Genomic DNA, 14135 nt, shown 5'->3' with positions numbered 1-14135 from the left:
CGCTCCCCCCAGCGCGCCTCTCCGACCAGTAAGTGCACCCCGGGCTGAGCCGGTGCGTGGTCGGCGCTGTTCGGGGGATGGAAGCTGCGGGACCCCGGGCAGCTGGACACGCACAGCCTTCAAAATGCCTTTCTCTCGAGCGCTGAACCGCCGGGCTCGGGTTTGGGCTGGAGGATGCTACGGAGCTCGGAATTAAATGAGGGGCTCCTTGGGTGGTTTGGAGTGGACGGGGAGCCGGGCGGGATCACCCTAGGGAAAGGAGGAAAGCCCACCGGCCTTCGGGCAGTGAACAGCACAGCTCACCTGACTACTGAGCGACGTGGCCGAGGAGTGTACGTTTCGTGTTTTTTGTTTTTTGTTTTTTTTTAAAGACCCTATCGTATTCAGGAACCTCAGTGTGCGACAGGTAGCTTTGGTTTTGTCTGAGCAATGGATGGATATTCTAGGCAAACTCGAGAATCAATATTTTTTTTTAGGCTGCAGTACAGTCGCTGTGTTCAAAGTGGCCTAGTGGACATCCTTTATTTTTAATTTTTTTGATTTTTAAAATTTTTTATCTTAAAGATATGGGGTGCCATTCAGGGTTAGGTATACAAGTGTTCACTGTGCAGGTACCCTTGCTGATGAGGTGTGCCCCCCGTTCCCCTGGCAGAGTCCCACTACTGCCAATCCCATCTACCTCTCCCATCTGCCCCCCCCCCCCCAATTTTCCACTACTGACAATCCTTTTCTTATAGTATGATGATCATTGTTCAAGGTCCGCTTATGAGTGAGAACATGTGATATTTAGATCTTTGTTTCTGTGATAGATCCCTCAGTATTATAGACTCTGCAGACATCCTTCTTAAGACATGTAATGTTATGTAGTTCCCTAATGCTCCACCTGAGATCTTTTGGGCTGATGCTAGGGTTTATGATGATCTTTCTGTCTTCTCAGGTCTAGTTCATCAATTGGACAAACATTTATTGAAGAGCTGGAGTTCTGTGACCACATTTTCTGAACTCTTAAGTCATGATATGTGAGATAAAGAATGTTTTGGGTGTGTACGTCAACTGTCTTACAACTGTTTATATGTATCACGTATTGTGTTGGTTGCAAATGATAATTCAAATGCATGTACTAACATTTGGAAATACCAGGATACGATTACCTTTCTTGGCAACTAAGAGCCAGATGGTGTCTTAGGCCTTGGAGTTACTGCTAGAATTAAGAGGGTCCTCCTCCCTGGAGGGACTTGGGAGAATTTTGGGGAAAGACTTGTGTCCAAACAACTATAATGCAATTTCAAATGGTAGGTACCAAGTTTTAGGGAAACAGCCTGTGTGTGTGTAATTTTTATTGTAAAATATACACAATAAAATTTACAGTTTTAATTGTTCTTTGTGTACAATCCAGGGGCATTGAATGTATGCAGATATATATTTACTTTTCTCTTGCCTTACTCCAGAATGGATTTGAGGTGGCTGACATGCACATAGTAGGTGATTAGTAAATGGAGGGATTAAGAATTAACTATGCAAGGGCTTGGAAATAGAGTAAATGAGCTGGGCATGGTGACTCACACCTGTAATCCTAGCACTTTGGGAGGCATAGGCGGGAGGATTGCCTGAGTTCAGGAGCTCCAGACCAGCCTGGGCTACTTGGTGAGACTTCACCTCTACAATAAATTTTTAAAAATGAGTCAGGCATGGTGGCGCTTGTCTGTAGTTCTGGCCACTTGGAAGGCTGAGGCGGAAGGATTGCCTGAGCCAGTCAGGTTGTTGTGGCTGTGAGCTTCAGCCTGGGCGACAGAGTGAAACTCCAACTCAAAAGAGAAAAAGAAATATGGTAAATGAGCAATCTTTGTAAAAATTAATTAAGATACAAGAGTGAAAATGTTCATATGTCAGCAGTGTCATGAATTTTTGAACAAGAAGAGACTTTAAGTGTCTGGCATAAGTCTTTTTTTTTTTTTTTTTTTTGAGTCAAAGTCTCAAAGTCTCTCAGGCAATCCTTCTGCCTCAGCCTTCCAAGTAGCTGGAACTAAAGGTACACGCCACCACGCTCAGCTAATTTTTTGATTTATTGTAGAGCCGAGGTCTCACCATGTTGCCCAGGCTGGTCCCTATCCTCTGGGCTCGGGTAATCCTCTTGCCTCTGCCCCACAAAGTGTTGGGATTATTGGTGTAAGCCACCACACCCAGCCTTCTAGCCTAACTCTTATAGATGGGGAAAAAAATAGTGCATTGTTTACTTGGCCAATCAGTGGCAGAGATAGAGACTAGGACCTAAGTCTCCCAATGACCAGGCAGCTTGCTCTAACCTACAGCATGCTGCTATAAGAACTTCAAAATAGAATCCCTATTTGAACTGAATGCAAAGCGCAATGCATGTTACATTTTTGCCCTAGAAAAACGCTTTAAATTTTACATGTATATGGTGCTAAAACAAATGTTGATCATTTTGATTTTACATTTCACATGTAAATATAAACAACAATTTTTAAAGTTATAGGAATTATTTCTGAGATTCGTTGTGCTGGGGAAAATAATGTAACACGAAAGTGAGGCCAAGACAACATAAAAACTGCTTGATAATCTGGAAAATGTGATCATTTAAACAGCAAACTAGTTTAAGCTAAAAACTACTACCCAGCTCACCATCTCTGTTCAGGAAAAAAACAGGTAATAGGACATGGATCATGTTTATCATACTGCAGCACATTTGAAAGAGTCCGAATGGAAACACATATCATGTTGACCCAGATGAGTTGTATCAGGCCTCTACTTACAGATGTATTTAGAGAATCCTAACTGTAGGTCACCTCAAGTTGTATTTTAATTTATGTTAAAAATAAAAGGAAAGTTTTTAAAAAATTTTCATTTAAGAAGTTAAAGACCTTGAAAATATATGGATTTTATGACTAGTTGTACAGGTACCTTCTTTAATAGTTCATAAATATTTTAAAGATCTTTAAGAAGCAGAAATGACCAAACATATAGAAGTAGTTTTAATTAATAATAAGTGAAAAGTGTTAGCTTCTATTTTTCTTTTTTAGTTGAAGCAAATGATACAGGAAAAATTTTAGAAAAAATAACTATCTTTTCATTTTCTATTCTGTTGAAACAGATATTCAGATGATATGGATCTTCTTTTTCCTTAAATCTCAAGTGAAATGAGACAAGAACTGTATATCCAGGTAAAGAGCCAGAAACCTTTGCCTTGTGCATGCACATTTTATTATCTTGTGTTATTTCCCTTTTGTTCTTCCTTAATATTTAGTAAAGTGTTTGAAAATCCCAGCTTGCTGCTACAATTGTATGGAGAATTGAGAGAAATTTCTTTTTTCTTTTAATTTTGTTGTTTTTCATGTTAGGGTAAAAGAAAAAGAGGCTAGGCGTGATGGCTCATGCCTGTAATTCCAGCACTTTAGGAGACTGAGGCAGAAGGATTGCATGAGGCCAAGAGTTTGAGACCAGCCTGGACACCATAGCAAGACCTGTCTTTACAAAACAATTTAGGCCCTTGCCTATAGTCCTAACTATTAGGGTACTGAGGTAGGAAAATTGCTTGAATCCTGGGGTTTGAGACTGCAGTGAGCTATGATCATGCCATGTACTCTCACTTGGGCAACAAAGGAAGACATAAAAAAATAATTAATAATAAAAATAAAAAGAGAAGAGTAAATTTCCAAGACATCAGAGTGAAGTAGTAGTAGTAATCAAAGTAAGAAAATCCCCAAGGAAAGGCAAAACTCAAGAGGACAGGGTCAGAATTACTTGGTTACCACTCTTTCCCCTATGAAATCCCTTGTACAAATTGTTCCCTTATACAATCTATAAGAATTTTTTTTTGGGGGGGGAGGTCAGAGCCTCATTCTGTCACCCAGTTAGGAGTTCAGTGGCACCATTATGGCTTACCACAGCCTCGACCTCCTGAATTCAGGCACCCTTCCACCTCAGCCTCTCAAGTAACCGAGACTACAGGTGTGCGCCACCATGCCTAGCCAAGTTTTTTTATTTTTTTTGTAGAGATAAGGTCTTGCTATGTTGCCCAGGCTGGTCTCAAACTCCTGGACTCAAGCAGTCTTCCCACCTCAGCCTCCCAACGTGCTGACTTTATGGGTATGAGCCACTGTACCCGACCAATGAGGATAGTTTTGAGAACAAGATTGTTTTTTTTGTTGTTTTTTTTGAGTTGGCGTCTCACTGTCGCCCAGACTGGAGTGCAGTGGCCGCTCCTGGCCACCGCAGCCTCGACCTGCTGGGCTCCGGTGATCCTTCCGCCTCAGCCTTCCGAGTAGCCGGAATTACAGGCATGCGCTACCATGCCCAGTTGATTTTTTGATTTATTGTAGAGATGAGGTCTCGCTGCCCAGGCGGGTCTCGAACCCGCGGGCTCGGGCAATCCACTCACCTCAGCCTCCCAAAGGCACGGGATTACAGGCTGAGCCACCGAGCCCGGCTAAGATTGTTAAAATATAGTCAAGGCTGGGCACAGTGGCTCCTGTCTGCAATCCCATCATTTTGGGAGACTGTGGGAGGAGGATTGTTTGAATCTCCAAGCTCAAGATCAGACTGGGCAAATAGCAAGACCTCATCTATACAAAAAACAAACAAACAAACAGATAGCTGGATGTGGCATGTGCCTGTAGTCCCAGCTACTCGGGAGACTGAGATAGAAGAATCACTTGAGCTCAGGAGGTTGAGACTATGGTGAGCTGTGATAATTTATTCCATAGCACTCCAACCTAGGCAACAGAGTGAGACCCTGACTCAAAAATAAAGAAAGAAAGAAAGAAAAGACATAGTCAAGAACAACGAAGAGTAGAGTCAGCTATAGTGGCTGCAGCTGACACTCTTTAGAATGTCAACTCAGTCCGCATCCACCTTACTGAGAATTCTTCCTATTCTCAGAGAAGTCTCTGCAGCCATACTGACTCTGCTTAACATAGATCTTCCAGTAAACTATGATTAGATCACTGGTTGACCATATCAAAGTTGAGACAATCAGATTTCCTCTCCAAGAGTTTGGAAACAGAACATTGGAATGCTGATCAATTGGTGGCCCTAGAGTGGCAAGGTGGTGGTGTTCTGGGGTGAGGATGGCCATTTTCTGTCGTGTGCATAAAGATGCAGGAAAAAAAACCCCCTGCTCTTTGGAAAAAGAAAAGAATTCCTTTCTGTCACTGGGACTATGGTAGTTACCAAAGCATACCTGGTCTCTGTCTTCATGGAACTTGTAGTTTAGTAAAACAGGTATAAATAATGACAAAGAAGATGAATTCATGATACTTTGAACAAAGGTCAGGAGATCCTTTTCTGAGTACCTCACACTTAAGCTAAGACCTCACTAGTGAATAAATGTTAACTGGCAAAAAAAAAAAAAAAAAAAAAGGTGTAAAGAACTTTTTAAGGAGTGTGCTAGAGTAGGAGGAGGCCGCCTTTGTAATTACTGAAAGGCCAAGGAACTACAGCAAAGAGATGGGGTAATAAGCAAGAGTTCATAGACCAAGTATATCAGTCAGGATAGACTAGGTTATGCCGAGTAACAAAATACTTCAAGAGATTCTCAGTGGTCTACAATAAGGTGTATTGCTCGTGCTACATGCCCAGCATGGCTCTGTTCTTTGCCATCTTTACTCTGGACTTGGGCAGACACAACCAGTCTCTGGAACATTGTTGTTGTCATGACAGAAAGAAAAATGGTAAATTATGCACTCATTCTTGAAGTGTGTGCTCTCATTCCTTTCTCTTTTCATCAACCAAGCCTTTGTTATGCCTGAGAGCAACAAAGGTCAGGGCTGTATAATCTCACAACAGACAGGGACACCACAATGAAGGGTACTGAATGTGGGCAAGTAGTAATCCGGTTCTACACAATGTTAAGATTTTGATGTTATTCTTAGCAGTAATGGAAAAACCATTGAATAAATTTTCCATTTTAAACCAATCACTCTGGCTATAGTAAGAACAATAGTTTGGAAATGGGCAAAAGTGGATTTGGGGAGAAAAATCTAGGGGGCTATTTGAGTTGTCCCAGCCAAAAAAAGAGAGGTTAGTGCTTTAGAGTAGAGTCATGGCACTGGAAATGGATAGGACTAGCAGCAAAGTTTAGCTGATGCTGTCTCTTCTCCCAGTGACTCCTTCTCTATCCAGTCCACTTATTTCAAAAAGATCCTGACCCCAGCAAATGTACAAATTACAAACAATAAGTGTATATTAGACCTGGTATGAGCCTTCTCATAGCACTTTGTTACATCTATTCAGGCACTTAAATTTTTTCTCTGTGGAGTCATTGTATGCAATCTTGCTCTGGAAGTAGACTTTAAGCCACTAGAAAGAGTCCCTGTGTCTTATATAGTATAGTATCTCTTATGTAGCAGGTGTGTGTGTGTGTTTGTATATGTATATGTATTACAGAGATTCTGGCTGTCAGCTAGGGACTCCCTGTCCCTCAGAAAACAGGTAAGCTTACTTTAAATGCCCAATTTCATAGCTTCTAAATTCAAGAATCTCTCTTTTTTCCCAATTCATTTTTTGGAACTCTCTGACATTATTTACCATACTTTCCTGCTTCTCCCTCACTTCTCCTACCACCTGTGTTCTTTGAGTATACCTGTATTGATATGGACCAGAAGGTCAATCCCTGTCCGGTTACCACCAAATTCACTGTCTTCAAGCATTTCATGAGTTTGTTAACGTTGAACTAGTTATTTAAGAGGAACCACACTGTAGGATGTGATGCCTTTGACCCAGATGCCGGGTCTGCCTCTTTTTCCACCCCTAATAGATTAACAAGCAAATCATCCTGCTTTCCCTGTTGCAGTTTGGTCATACTCAGGTTTTTCTGATTCTTAACTGCTTTTCCAATTAAGATTATTTGGAAATTTCTTCCATTATTTAAACTATTCTCTTGAACTTGGTACATAATCAAATGAATGCTAACTTTTTGTGTTGTATGTATTTGAAGTAATGAAAATAAAGTATGTTTTAACTACTGTATTAAGAAGTTAAATATTTTCTTCTAATCCTAAGTGTTATGTATTGAATATTTATGTCCTCCCCAGATTTATATACTGAAATCCTAGCTCCCATGTGGTGGTGTTAGAAAATGGGGCCTTTGGGAGATAATTAGGCCTTCACAGTGAAGCCATCATGGATGAGATTCGTGCTCTTACAAAGGAGACTCCAGAGACTCCTCTTGCTCTCCTTCCACCATGTGAGGATGCAGTGAGAAGTCAGCAGTCCACAGCCCAAAAGAGAGCCCTCACCAGAATCCAATCATGCGAGACCTGGATCTCAGACTTCTAGCCTCCAAAACTGAGAAATCATTTTTCATTATTTATAAACCATCTAGTCTGTGGTTTGTTACAGCAGTTCAAACTGAGACACTAAGGATCCCTTTATAGTCTTAAAAAATTGCCAAAGACCTTAAAGAGTTTTTGTTTATGTGGGCTATATCTTGTGATGTTTGTTGTGTTGTGAGTTAAAATTGAAGAATTGTTAAAACACAAGAATATACAAGCTCACCTTTCACTAGCCATCAGAGTAAGTGGCCTCATCCCCTGTCAGACAGCCTCTGAAAAACTCCACCTTACACTTGTGCAAGAATAAAAATGAAAAAGGCAAGTAACAGTATTATTATGAATATGGGCTTAACCTTGCAGACCTCCTGAAAAGGTTTCTTAGAGATCTCCAGACCACACTTTGAGAGCTGGTGTTCTAACCTATAAGACTATGTCTGAGGATTCTGGATTCATAATCTCTCTCTACATGTAAATATGGGAATGTGATCTTTATTCTTCCAGAGTTTAAGAACTATGATGCCAGGCTGGGCACAGAGGCTCATGCCTATAATCCCAGCACTTTGGGAGACTGAGGTGGGGGGATTGCTTGAGCCTAGGAGTTGGAGACCAGGCTGGGCAACATATTGAGACCTTGTCCCTACAAAAAATAAAAATAAATTTACCAGGCACGGTGGTGTGCAACTATAGTTCCAGTACTCGGGAGGCGGGAGAATCACTTGAACCCAGGAGGTTAAGGCTTCAGTGATCTGTGATCATGCCAGTGCATTCTAGCCTGGGAAACAGAGTGAGACCCTGATGGGGGAGGAGGAGGGAGAGGAGGAGAACTGATGCCAAAATACAGGCTTCTGGGCTTTTCAAGTAAAATGATGCTGTGGTGCATGAAGTTTGGCTGTCCATGTCAAAATAAAAAATGAATGTAAGTATGAAAAAAGTTTATGTGAAACATGACCATTTTACTAATACCTCCTTTAGAGGAAAGCTTTTCTGTAACTTAAAATGGCAATAATAATCAACAGATATAAAGAATATTGAGCACACCAAACATTTTAAAGCACCAGTCCCCAGCCTTTTTGGCATCAGGGACCGGTTTCCCGGAAGACAATTTTTCCAGGCATTAGATTCTCCTAAGGAGCGCACAACCTAGATCCCGCACGTGTGCAGTTCATAGTAGGGCTTGTGCTCCTATGAGAATCTAATGCCCGCAGGTGATCTGACAGCAGACGGAGCTCCGCTTGCCCACTGCTCACCTCCTTTTGTGCCGCCAGATTCGTAACAGGCCACTGACTGGTACCAGTCTGTGGCCCCGGGAGTTGGGGACCCCTGTTTTGAAGGGTTTGGTGGAGGTAGATAGACAACAGGGATTTGATTTTCTTACCATCATTTCTTCAGCATTCAGCTATCATTCAATAATGTATATCTTTAGAGTAAAGCTAAACTTTTGTAACAAAAAGGATCCAAAACACTATGGTTTAAAGACACCGAAGTGTGTTTCTCACATACAAGGACTGCACAAGATAAGCAACTTAAGTTATCAGATTGGCTCTGCTTTGTGATGCCATTCAGGAACCCCGGTTCCTTCTGTCTTATAGCTCTGCCATCCACTGGGGCATTCTTTTCAGCTGCATGGTTGAAACTGAGTAAAGGAACTCCATGATCTACTTTATGAGAAGGAGAAAAGAGCATGGAGGGTCATATGTCCAATGTTTTAAGGCCCAAGCTCAAAATGAGACATTTCTGTTCACATTCCACTGTGAAAATACAGTCACTTGGCAACAACTAGCTTCAAATGAGGCTGAGAAATGTAGTTTCTAACTGTGTAGTTACGGGTCCAGACTCAACTCTTTTTGGTGGAAGAGGGGCGGGGTGGATTTTTGATGGACAATTCACAGTATTAGTTACATAGACTTTTTAGTCAATGATTTTTGCTGTTAGTAAAGCATTCTATTTCTTAGGCTTTAAAATGCAAGCTTCAAATCTATAGTGATCAGATTCTTCAGGGCCTAGAGAAAATAAATTCATTGTGGCAGTTAAAAAAAAAAAACCATTCTTAGAACCCAGCCACTATTCTGTGAAAAATCAAATCTTCATGGAGAGGACATATGTAGGTGGTATGGTCATCAGTCTGAACCGAGCCTCACCTTCAAATCATTCCAACCCAGTCACTAGATGGGAGACTAAAGATTTATCGCCATCTTGGTAAAAGATCTTCCATCCTTAGCTCTTCCAGCCCCTATCAGTTCAGTTTGCCCTCAGTTGTTTGGAAGCATCCTGTTTGAGACCCTAGACATCATGGAAAGAGGCAAACAATCTCTGCTGTACCCTGCCCAAGCTCCCAAACCATAACATTTATGAGTATAAGTAAACAGTTGGTTGATTGGTTTGGTGGAGAGTAGGGGTGGAAGGACATACATGCAATGAATCATGACAATAAATAACTAGGACATAAATCCCAAGCTGAATATTTAAACAGGTTCTCTTCTCAAACTTGTCATTGATAGAATTTGTTTGAAAATATTCAAATGATCTAAACTGAGCAATTAAAAACAAAGTTTAGTTTTACAATTTGTTCACTCATTTGACAGTATTTATGAGTATTTACAATTTACTGGGGTTGTATTAGGACCTCATTATATAAAACTCTTCTGTTTTCCATGTAGATTTTTAATCTTCTTGGGTGAAAACAATATATATTACTTCTGTAATCTCCCAGCATCCAATAGTATATAAAGCTTATTATAAGTAGAATGTGCTTGATGAGAATCTTTTTGATTGATGATTTTAAAATGTATAATAGAAGTGTGTATATGTACCCATTCTTTAAGTTCATTCATACCGCTTCTTCAGGTGTGGCTAAAAGGACGTGTATTTTCTAATTAAAATTAAGAACTCCTAGTTATAAGTACTTATAAAATATAAAAATGATTTTAAAATGTCGCTTTATAAAGATTCTTATGAAGGGTTTCCTATTAAAGATGCTATTTTGGAAAAGAGTATTACAGTCATTTGCATATTTATTTTTATATGCTGGTAATTCACACGATCTGTGTATTGCTTTTACAGTTTAACTGTAAGCTTCTTGCCAAATGAAATTTTATTTTTAAAATAGCTTATCACCACACACATATGCAAGCAGTTTGAATGGTGTAAAATATAAGATTCACATTTCAATTGCTTTACTGTGTTGCCTATCACAACTAGAGCTCCCTAAAATGCTCCTTTATTAGAGCAAAATGTGGCTGATTCAAATAACATGCTTCAGCTGCCTTCATCATTTGAATGAGATAAGCTCTCAGCAAGATGTATTCAAGAAACTATGGTTCAAACTGTGTTATCCTGCTATAAAGCAATCTGCTAAACATTTCTGAAGCAATTTAGACAGCTGTGACTTAGTTGCAAACAATGTGGACACTTAATCTATTGACTTGAATTTGGGGCTACAGAGAAGATATTCAAGTTTTCTCGAGTTCACTTGCTACAAAGAAAGATGCTTCCTATTTTTTATGTGCTAAGAATGGAAAGCTAAGAACTATCTACTGTATTAGAACAAAGAATGGAAATGATCAGTCTTATAAATTGAGTTTGTATTAAAACTGAAGTATTATAGATATAAGATATTATACCACCTATTGTAGGTATAAACATACTTTAAGGGCTTTTGCCCAAAAGAATATGATATGATTTTAGTTCTTTTCTGGCCTATATTTCTCTTAACATAAATTCTTCATAAATATAGTGTATCTATATTATTAACATCTTTTTCCCACTATTTTCTCATGCTGATAAAATCTATATTTGAATAATTATTTAAGAAATACATGCCATGCTGACTTGGCCCACATACCAAAAATAATTTGTTTTACTGAGTCTGTTAATAAAGTATATTACATTAATCAACAGTACTGTAATCGTTGATATTGATCAAGCCATGTTTAAACTTGAAATTCACTATTTAGAACGTATTCATCAATATGTGAATAAAGACATAGGAAACTGGGCACACAGAGGTTTATCAATGTAAGGGAAGTAAATAATTTCTTTCTAACTCAGTTATTTTTAAAGATATCATTTAGACTGTGACTGTAATATGTCAAAACTCCCTATGTAGACATCACACAGGTATAACTGTACAATGTTAACATTTATTCATATTTATTTAAAATAACCAGTTGATTAGCTGGGTTTTCTCACATTTCAACCTCTTGGTTGTATTATGTCAGTATAGTAATAGAATAATAAAGCAAATAATCTCCTGTAGACTGTCGGTTATTTAACAGATTGTATGTTACCTGAATTTTTCACTTTTCAACTGTCTTTCTGAAACCATTAACCTTCAAATGCATTTTCCTCCTCCCACTAGTAGCCCCATTATGTAGGCTAACAATTTTAGTTATGGCAACTCTGAACGAATCATTTTTCATTAGCACCTGTTTTACTTGCCCTAGGTACCATGCCAAAAGTTGATCTCAATTTGAACCTTTTCCTATCACTTAAATGCTAAAATAATTTAAATTCCTTAGCTATAATGATAAACTCAACTCATTTGTTTTTCTTTGAAAGGCAAATGAAGCCAGAAGCTATGAAGACCTTTATGAAAAAACAAAGCTTACTCAAAGTGTTAAAGATTTGATTTGCTATCTCTATGAAGTTTATACAGGACCATTCAACTATTAATGGATGATTCCTGGGAAATATTTGAAGTGTGATGTCAGGATTTTCTATATGTTAATTTCCTCTACACTTGCTGTGATATTGATGTGATCTCTTTGGTGGTCATGGCTTGGAGACAAATGGTAGTTATATCTATAAGTGGCAACATATGTTTTTCAACATACCATTATTTTTTCCTCTTGCCCTTCCTTACCTTCTTCTCTACCCTATATACTTAGAAATTACCTAAAATGGGTTGGTGAAGACATAGAATAAAGGTAATATCCCACAGCTACAGTATTCACTCATTTCAGAATTTGGATTCTTTTTTCTCTCTATATATAATTTTTAATCCATAATTCCAGCATGTTTTGTACCTAACCTCATCCCAAGAAAACAACTCCAACTGTAAAAGTCCCCCTCAAAAACCCATATCTTCCTTATCAATTACAGTCTTAAAATTCTTCCTTTTGTCAACTCTATATACAGTTGTTCATGGGGAATTGGTTCCTGGACCCACCCCCAGCGTACCAAAATCCACAGATGCTCAAATCCCTTATATAAAATGGCAGTGTTTGCATATACCCTGTGTACATCCTCCTACATACTTAAAATCATCTCTAGATTACTTAGAATACCTAATACAATGTAAATACTATGTAAATAGTTGTTATACTGAACTGTTTAAGGAATAACGACAAGGGGAAAAGTCTGTACATGTTCAGAACAGATGCAACCATCCATTTTTTTCTTTCAGTCTGCTATTGGTTGAAGTCAAGGATGAGGAAACCATGGATGTGGAGGACTGACTCCACTTTTCAGTCAATCAAATTTAAGTCAGTTCTCCACTCTCAGCTTTGACAATAGAAATATTTATCTGATTTTTGCATTTAGCAATTGAATATAAGGGAAATAATTTTCAGATCTATGTATGTATTCAAATTAAATTGGATGACTTATTCAAATCTTTGTCCAGTAGTTGTCAATTTGTTTACATGTAATCCAAATTCAATGTACTTCAGTATCAGGCAAGCATGTTAGATTCCCATTTGTCTGTTTCTTTTTTTTTTTTTCAGTGCATAGGAAATTTATTGTGTCTTCATGACACTACAACGCAGACTCCTCTCCCAGAGAAGGGGCTTTCCGAGACATAGAACCGTCATTCGATGAGTTGCTTGTTTGTCATTTTCATAGGCAACTGGATTCTTCCTCTTGCATTTCTCGAATTGCTGGGTCCCCCGTGTGTAGACAAGACGAAACACTGCAAACAGCGGCGCCACGCCAAGGAAAGACACCGAGGGCGGCGCAGCACGTTGGGGATCCCCTTAGAGAAGGGCGGGAAGGCACCCTGCCGGAAGGCTGACAAGCTGGAGGCGATCACACGCGCACCCGGATGCCTCAGGTTCCCCAACTCACGGCCCTTCGCCCTACAGAGCTCATTTGTTTCTTAACTTGAATTGCCTTGCGGCTCATCTAAGACACAGAAAATGAAATATGATCAGCCAGGGAGCAGAAAAGAAAATTCTTTTCATCTTAGGCAGGCAGAGTTTTAAGATTTGCGTTCTAGTTTTAGTTCAAATTGCCCCTATAATTCTACTGTTTTCACCTGACTGTTGCACTATTTTGTATGTCTTTGTCTCACTGTATTGGCATCTGTTTAATTGAATCACAAACAGTAAAGAGCAAATAGACAAAGAGAATGAAACAACAGTAGAATTTAGAAGTTAAATAAAACACACATTCAATTTTACCTCTTTCCAGAGGAGCCTATATCAGCTCTAAGTCCTACTGCCTGAGACTGAAGTGAAAATTGTGTCTACCATTTGCCTTGGCCAGTATACTTACTGGACCGAAACATTCCTGTGAGAAAAGATTGTGTTGTGTTTGTGTGTGTGTATGCGTGTGTGCGTGTGTGTATTTGCATGGGCCAAATACATTTCTTATGTCAATAATAATAATAAAGTAAACATGCCAAGTTCTGTTCTGAATTCTTCATTTTGTCCTTCCAATAATGTTATAGAGTACTACTAGTATTTTACAAGTGAGGAAACAGGCTCAGCAGAGTTAAGTGAGCTGCCCAAGGCTTCAAAGCTGTAAGAGGTAGAACCAGAGCTCAAAATTGTCTTGGCTCCATTTGCCAACACTCTTAACACTAACAGACGCTGTGAACGCTGAAATCCATTGATTAATAGGTTAAGG

General features: G+C 39.2%; 1 long non-coding RNA gene across 1 annotated transcript; it reads left to right on the top strand.

Moving 5' to 3' along the window:
• Positions 1-167: 167 nt before the first annotated feature.
• On the top strand, positions 168-13915 carry LOC103265919. The gene is made up of 4 exons (XR_504667.2): positions 168-332; positions 938-1040; positions 3110-3179; positions 13131-13915. It is a non-coding gene; the product is annotated as an uncharacterized LOC103265919 (long non-coding RNA).
• The last annotated feature ends 220 nt before the right edge of the window (positions 13916-14135 follow it).

Source organism: Carlito syrichta, unplaced genomic scaffold (assembly GCF_000164805.1).
Source record: "Carlito syrichta isolate Samal-C Ts95f unplaced genomic scaffold, Tarsius_syrichta-2.0.1 Scaffold99338, whole genome shotgun sequence".
Lineage (NCBI taxonomy): Eukaryota > Metazoa > Chordata > Mammalia > Primates > Tarsiidae > Carlito > Carlito syrichta.
This window is presented reverse-complemented; position numbering and strand designations above follow the sequence as displayed.